At 49.9% G+C, this 8,032-nt stretch overlaps 1 protein-coding gene across 2 annotated transcripts in view; it reads right to left on the bottom strand.

The window, feature by feature from the left end:
- Positions 1 to 8,032, bottom strand: part of LOC140720344 (NACHT, LRR and PYD domains-containing protein 3-like) — a 53,213-nt gene that overhangs the window by 21,305 nt on the left and 23,876 nt on the right. The window lies entirely within an intron of this gene.

The raw sequence follows: 8,032 nt of genomic DNA, 5'->3' as shown, positions 1-8,032 counted from the left end.
CTATGATTTTATGATTCTATGGGGAGGAGAGTTCCCACAGGCGAAATGGGGATGGGAAAGAGAGATCACAAAGGAGGAAGGGGATGGGGAAGTGAGATCCCACAGGAGGAAGAGGGATGGGGAAGAGAGAACCCAAAGGAGGAAGGCATCACACAGGAGGAAGGGGATGGGGAAGAGAGACCCCACAGGAGTAAGGGGGATGGGGAAGAGAGATCTCACAGGAGGGAGATGGGGAAGGGATGTCCCACAGGAGGATGTGGGAAGGGGAAGAGAGATCCCACAGGAGGAAGGGGGATGGGGAAGAGAGATCCCACAGGAAGAAGGGGATGGTGAAGGGAGGTCCCATGGGAGGAAGGGGAGAGAAGAGAGAGGGATTAAACAGGATGAAGGGGGAAGGGGTTGAGAGATCGGCCAGGAGGAGGGATGTGGAAGAGATGTCCCGCAGGAGGAGGGTGGTGTGAAAGAGAGATCCCACAGGATGAAGGGGGATGGGGATTAGGGAAACCACAGGAGGAAGGGGGATGGGGAAGAGAGATCCCACAGGAGGAAGAGGGATGGGGAAGAGAGATCACACAGGAGGAAGGGGATGGCGAAGAGAGATCCCACAGGAGGAAGGGGGATGGAGAAGAGAGATCCCAGAGGAGGAAGGGGGATGGGGAAGAGAGATCCCACAAGAGGATGGGGAATGGGGAAGAGAGATGTATAGGAGGAAGGGAAATGGCGAAGCAAGATCCCGTAAGAAGTGGAGGGATGGAAACAGAGCCCCCACGGGGGTCAGGTGTATGGGGAAGAGAGATCCCACTGTATGAAATGGGATATTGAAGAGAGATCCCACAGGAAGAAAGGGGTGGGGAGTTTAAATCCCACAGGAGGAAGGGAGTTGGGGAAGACAGATCCAACAGATGGAAGTGGGATGGGAACAGAGGCCCCAGAGGGTGAAAGGGGATGCGGAAGAGAGATCCCACAGGAGCATGAGGGGTGGAGAAGAGAGATTCCACTGTAGGAATGGGGATGGGGAAGAGAGATTCATCAGGAGGAAGGGAGCTGGTGATGAGAGATCCCACAGGAGGAAGTTGTATAGGGAACAGAGAGCCCACAGGAGGAAGGGAGATGGGTAGGGAGATCTCACAGCAGGAAGAGGGATGGGGAAGGGAGATCCCACAGGCGGCATGGGAGTGTGGAAGAGAGATCCCACAAGCAGGATGAGGCATGGGGAAGAGAGATCCCACAGGAGGAAGGGGGATGGGGAAGACAGATCCCACAGGAGGAAGGGGGATGGGGAAGAGAGATCCCACAGGAGAAAGGGGATATAGAGAGAGATTAAACAGGATGACGTGGGAAGGGGTTGAGAGATTGGCTAGGAGGAGGAGGGATGTGGAAGAGAGTTCCCACAGGAGGATGTGGGATTGGGAAGAGAAATCTCACAGGAGGAAGGGGGTTGGGGAAGTGAAATTCCACAGGACAATGGGGCATGCCAAAGAGAGATCTGACAGGAAGAAGTCGATGGGGGAGAGAGATCCCACAGGGGGAAGGTGTATGGAGAAGAGACATCCCACAGCAGGAAGGGGGATGGGGATGAGAGATCCCACAGCAGGACGGAATGGGGAAGGGAGATCCCACAGAAGGAAGGGGGATGGGGAAGAGGGATCCCACGGCAGGAAGGGGGATGGGGATGAGAGATCCCACAGAAGGAAGCGGTATGGGGAAGAGAGATCCAACAGGAAGAAGGGGGATGGGGAATAGAGATCCAACAGAAGGAAGGGGGATGGGGGAGAGAGATCCCACACGAGGAAGGGGGATGCTGAGGAGAGATCCAACAGCAGGAAGGTGGAGTGGGAACAGAGAGCCCAGAGGATGAAAGGGGGATGGAAAAGTGAGATCCCACAGGTGGATTGCTACCCGTGCCACGTGCTAGTGAGGCTAGAAATAGGAAGATAATGCAGCTAAATACGTGGCTGAGGGGATGGTGCATGAGGGTGGGGTTCATGTTTCTGGACAATTGGGCTTTCTTCCAGGGGAGGTGGGACCAGTTTGAATTGGGCAGTTTGCACCTGAACTGGAGGGGACTAACATCCTAGCCAGTAGGTTAGCAAGTTCTGCTCCGGGGGTTTTAAACTAGTTTGCAGGGGGAGGGGGCAGAGTGTTAGAGCAGATAATGAGGTGGAGGAGGATAAGGGTCATGTGAGGACTGCTTGTCTAGACAGATATCAATGGTTTGTACATGATAGAAATGTTCTCAGGTACATCTATTTTGATGCAAGGAGTATTGTAGGTAAGGCAGATGAGTTTAGTGCGTGGATTGGCACGATAATGATATCGACATTATTGCTATTAGTAAGACTTGGTTTGCAGGAGGGGCAGGGCTGGCAGCTTCATGTTCTGGGTTTCCGTTGTTTCAGAGGTGATGGGGCGGAGGGATGAAAGGGGGAGAAGTGGCATTACCAGTCAGGGAGAATATCACAGCTGTGCGTAGATGGGACAGCCCGGAGGACTCGTCTACAGAGGCTGTATGGGTGGAGCTGAGGAACGGGAACGGTGCGACCACACTAATAGGGTTGTATTATAGACCACCCAATAGTCAGAGAGAATTGGAGGAGCAAATCTGTAGAGAGATAGCAGACCAATGTAAGAAAAAGAAAGTTGTAATCATAGGGGATTTTAACTTTCCACATATTGACGGGGATGCCCACTCTGAGAAAGGGTTAGATGGCGTGGAGTTTGTCAAATGTGTTCAGGAAAGTTTTCTAAATCAATATATTGAGGTACCAACGAGAGAGGGTGTGCAGTACCTGATCTCCTATTACGGAACCAGACAGGTCAGGTGACAGAAGTATGTGTAAGCAAACATTTTGGGTCCAGTGACCATAATGTCATTAATTTCAAGATAGTTATGGATAAGGATAGGACTCATCCACCAGTTAAGGTTCTGAATTGGAGAAGGACCAATTTTGTGGAAAAGAGGGAGGATATGGGAAGTGTGGATTGGGTTAAGTTGTTTTCTGGCAGGGATGTGTATAGTAAGTGGAACATCTTCAAGGGTGAAATTTTGAGAGTGCAGAGTTTGCATGTTCCTGCCAGCATTAAAGGCAAAGTTAACAGGCATGGGGAACGTTGGTTTACAAGGGATATTGGTGATCTGGTTAAGTAGGTGTTTAGCAGGTATAGGCAACAAGGAAGAAATGAGGTACTTGAAGAGTATAGAAAATGTAAGCGAATACTAAAGAAGGAAATCAGGAAGGCAAAAAGGAGACATGAGGTTGCTTTGGCAGATAATGTGAAGGTAAACCGAAAGGGTTTCTACAAGTATATTGAGAGTAAAAGGATAGTAAAGGACAAAATTGGTTCCCTAGAAGATCAGAGTGGTCGTCTATGTGTGGAGCCTCACGAGATGGGGGAGATCTTAAACAGGTTTTTTGCATCAGTGTTTACTCAGGAAACTGGCATAGCGGATATGGAATTAAGGCAAACAAACAGTAGTGTCATGGAACATATAGAGATTAAAGAGGAGGTGTTGCTTGCTGCCTTACAGTGAATACAGGTAGATAAATCCCCCGGGCCTGACATGATTTTTTCTCGGACCTTGAGAGAGACTAGTGTAGAAATTGCAGGGGCCCTGGCAGAAATATTTAAAATGTCCTCAGCCACGGGTGCGGTGCCGGAGGATTGGAGGGTAGTTCAGGTAGTTCCGTTGTTTGAAAAAGGCTCCAAAAGTACACCATGTAATTACAGGCCAGTGAGCCTGACATCAGTAGTAGGTAAATTATCAGAAGGTGTTCTGAGAGATCGGATATACAAGGATTTGGACAACCAAGGGCTGATTAAAGATAGTCAACATGGCTTTGTGTGTGGTAGATCATGTTTAATGAATCTTGTAGTGTTTTTCGAGGAGGTTACCAAGAATGCATATGAAGGAAAGGCTGTGGATGTTGTCTGCATGAACTTTAGTAAGGCCTTTGACAAGGTCCCACGTAAGAGGTTAGTTCAGAAAGTTCAGACACTAGGTATCCATGGAGAGGTTGTAAACTGGATTCGAATTGGCTGTGTGGGAGAAGACAGAGAGTGGTAGTGGATGATTGCTTCTCAGACTGGAGACCTGTGACTAGTGGTATGCCTCAGGGATCTGTGCTGGGACCATTGTTGTTTGTTGTCTATATCAATGATGTAGATGATAATTTGATAAATTGGATCAGCAGGTTTGTGGATGATACTAAGATGGATGCATTGTGGACAGCGAGGAAGGCTTTCAAAGCTTGCAGAGGGATCTGGACCAACTGGAAAAATTGGCCAGAAAATGGCAGATGGAATTTAATGCAGACAAGTGTGAGGTGTTCCATTTTGGAAGGACAAATCAAGGTACGACATACACAATAACGGTAGGGCACTGAAGAGTGCGGAGGAACAGAGGGATCTGGGGGTTCAGATACATAAGCCCCTGAAAGTGGCGTCACAGGTGGACAGGGTTGTAAAAAAGGCTTTTGGCATCCTGGCATTCATAAATCAAAGTACTGAGTATAGGAGTTGGAATATTATGGTGTGGTTGTATAAGGCATTGGTGAGGCCAAATTTGGAGTATTGTGTGCAGCTCTGATCACCGAACTGTAGGAAGGATATCAGTAAGTTTGAAAAAGTGCAGAGAAGACTTACTAGGATGTTGCTGGGTGTGCAGGAGTTGAGTTACAAGGAAAGATTGAACAGGTTAGGACTTTATTCCTTGGAGCGTAGAAGAATGAGGGGAGATTTGATAGAGGTTTACAAAATTATGAGGGTATAGACAGGGTAAATGCGAATAGGCATAGATTAGGAGAGATACAAATGAGAAGACATGGCTTCAGTGTGAAAGGGGAAAGGTTTAGGGGGAGCATTAGGAGGAACTTCTTCACTCAGAGGGTGGTGAGAGTGTGGAACGAGCTGCCATCTGATTTGGAAAATATGGACTCACTCTTAAGCTTTAAGAATACATTGGATAGATACATGGATGGGAGAGGACTGGAGGGTTATGGACTGGGTGCAGGTCAATGGGACTAGCGGAATAAGGTTTTGGTACAGACTAGAAGGACTGAATGGCTTGTTTTCTGTGCTGTAGTGGTCTATGATTTTATGATTCTATGGGGAGGAGAGTTCCCACAGGTGAAATGGGGATGGGAAAGAGAGATCACAAAGGAGGAAGGGGATGGGGAAGTGAGATCCCACAGGAGGAAGAGGGATGGGGAAGAGAGAATCCAAAGGAGGAAGGGATCACACAGGAGGAAGGGGATGGGGAAGAGAGACCCCACAGGAGTAAGGGGGATGGGGAAGAGAGATCTCACAGGAGGGAGATGGGGAAGGGATGTCCCACAGGAGGATGTGGGAAGGGGAAGAGAGATCCCACAGGAGGAAGGGGGATGGGGAAGAGAGATCCCACAGGAAGAAGGGGATGGTGAAGGGAGGTCCCATGGGAGGAAGGGGAGAGAAGAGAGAGGGATTAAACAGGATGAAGGGGGAAGGGGTTGAGAGATCGGCCAGGAGGAGGGATGTGGAAGAGATGTCCCGCAGGAGGAGGGTGGTGTGAAAGAGAGATCCCACAGGATGAAGGGGGATGGGGATTAGGGAAACCACAGGAGGAAGGGGGATGGGGAAGAGAGATCCCACAGGAGGAAGAGGGATGGGGAAGAGAGATCACACAGGAGGAAGGGGATGGCGAAGAGAGATCCCACAGGAGGAAGGGGGATGGAGAAGAGAGATCCCAGAGGAGGAAGGGGGATGGGGAAGAGAGATCCCACAAGAGGATGGGGAATGGGGAAGAGAGATGTATAGGAGGAAGGGAAATGGCGAAGCAAGATCCCGTAAGAAGTGGAGGGATGGAAACAGAGCCCCCACGGGGGTCAGGTGTATGGGGAAGAGAGATCCCACTGTATGAAATGGGATATTGAAGAGAGATCCCACAGGAAGAAAGGGGTGGGGAGTTTAAATCCCACAGGAGGAAGGGAGTTGGGGAAGACAGATCCAACAGATGGAAGTGGGATGGGAACAGAGGCCCCAGAGGGTGAAAGGGGATGCGGAAGAGAGATCCCACAGGAGCATGAGGGGTGGAGAAGAGAGATTCCACTGTAGGAATGGGGATGGGGAAGAGAGATTCATCAGGAGGAAGGGAGCTGGTGATGAGAGATCCCACAGGAGGAAGTTGTATAGGGAACAGAGAGCCCACAGGAGGAAGGGAGATGGGTAGGGAGATCTCACAGCAGGAAGAGGGATGGGGAAGGGAGATCCCACAGGCGGCATGGGAGTGTGGAAGAGAGATCCCACAAGCAGGATGAGGCATGGGGAAGAGAGATCCCACAGGAGGAAGGGGGATGGGGAAGACAGATCCCACAGGAGGAAGGGGGATGGGGAAGAGAGATCCCACAGGAGAAAGGGGATATAGAGAGAGATTAAACAGGATGACGTGGGAAGGGGTTGAGAGATTGGCTAGGAGGAGGAGGGATGTGGAAGAGAGTTCCCACAGGAGGATGTGGGATTGGGAAGAGAAATCTCACAGGAGGAAGGGGGTTGGGGAATTAAAATTCCACAGGACAATGGGGCATGCCAAAGAGAGATCTGACAGGAAGAAGTCGATGGGGGAGAGAGATCCCACAGGGGGAAGGTGTATGGAGAAGAGACATCCCACAGCAGGAAGGGGGATGGGGATGAGAGATCCCACAGCAGGACGGAATGGGGAAGGGAGATCCCACAGAAGGAAGGGGGATGGGGAAGAGGGATCCCACGGCAGGAAGGGGGATGGGGATGAGAGATCCCACAGAAGGAAGCGGTATGGGGAAGAGAGATCCAACAGGAAGAAGGGGGATGGGGAATAGAGATCCAACAGAAGGAAGGGGGATGGGGGAGAGAGATCCCACACGAGGAAGGGGGATGCTGAGGAGAGATCCAACAGCAGGAAGGTGGAGTGGGAACAGAGAGCCCAGAGGATGAAAGGGGGATGGAAAAGTGAGATCCCACAGGTGGATTGCTACCCGTGCCACGTGCTAGTGAGGCTAGAAATAGGAAGATAATGCAGCTAAATACGTGGCTGAGGGGATGGTGCATGAGGGTGGGGTTCATGTTTCTGGACAATTGGGCTTTCTTCCAGGGGAGGTGGGACCAGTTTGAATTGGGCAGTTTGCACCTGAACTGGAGGGGACTAACATCCTAGCCAGTAGGTTAGCAAGTTCTGCTCCGGGGGTTTTAAACTAGTTTGCAGGGGGAGGGGGCAGAGTGTTAGAGCAGATAATGAGGTGGAGGAGGATAAGGGTCATGTGAGGACTGCTTGTCTAGACAGATATCAATGGTTTGTACATGATAGAAATGTTCTCAGGTACATCTATTTTGATGCAAGGAGTATTGTAGGTAAGGCAGATGAGTTTAGTGCGTGGATTGGCACGATAATGATATCGACATTATTGCTATTAGTAAGACTTGGTTTGCAGGAGGGGCAGGGCTGGCAGCTTCATGTTCTGGGTTTCCGTTGTTTCAGAGGTGATGGGGCGGAGGGATGAAAGGGGGAGAAGTGGCATTACCAGTCAGGGAGAATATCACAGCTGTGCGTAGATGGGACAGCCCGGAGGACTCGTCTACAGAGGCTGTATGGGTGGAGCTGAGGAACGGGAACGGTGCGACCACACTAATAGGGTTGTATTATAGACCACCCAATAGTCAGAGAGAATTGGAGGAGCAAATCTGTAGAGAGATAGCAGACCAATGTAAGAAAAAGAAAGTTGTAATCGTAGGGGATTTTAACTTTCCACATATTGACGGGGATGCCCACTCTGAGAAAGGGTTAGATGGCGTGGAGTTTGTCAAATGTGTTCAGGAAAGTTTTCTAAATCAATATATTGAGGTACCAACGAGAGAGGGTGTGCAGTACCTGATCTCCTATTACGGAACCAGACAGGTCAGGTGACAGAAGTATGTGTAAGCAAACATTTTGGGTCCAGTGACCATAATGTCATTAATTTCAAGATAGTTATGGATAAGGATAGGACTCATCCACCAGTTAAGGTTCTGAATTGGAGAAGGACCA

This window comes from Hemitrygon akajei, unplaced genomic scaffold (assembly GCF_048418815.1).
Source record: "Hemitrygon akajei unplaced genomic scaffold, sHemAka1.3 Scf000041, whole genome shotgun sequence".
NCBI classification, from domain to species: Eukaryota; Metazoa; Chordata; class Chondrichthyes; order Myliobatiformes; family Dasyatidae; genus Hemitrygon; species Hemitrygon akajei.
Note: the sequence above shows the minus strand (reverse complement) of the source record. Positions and strands in the feature narration are given on the sequence as shown.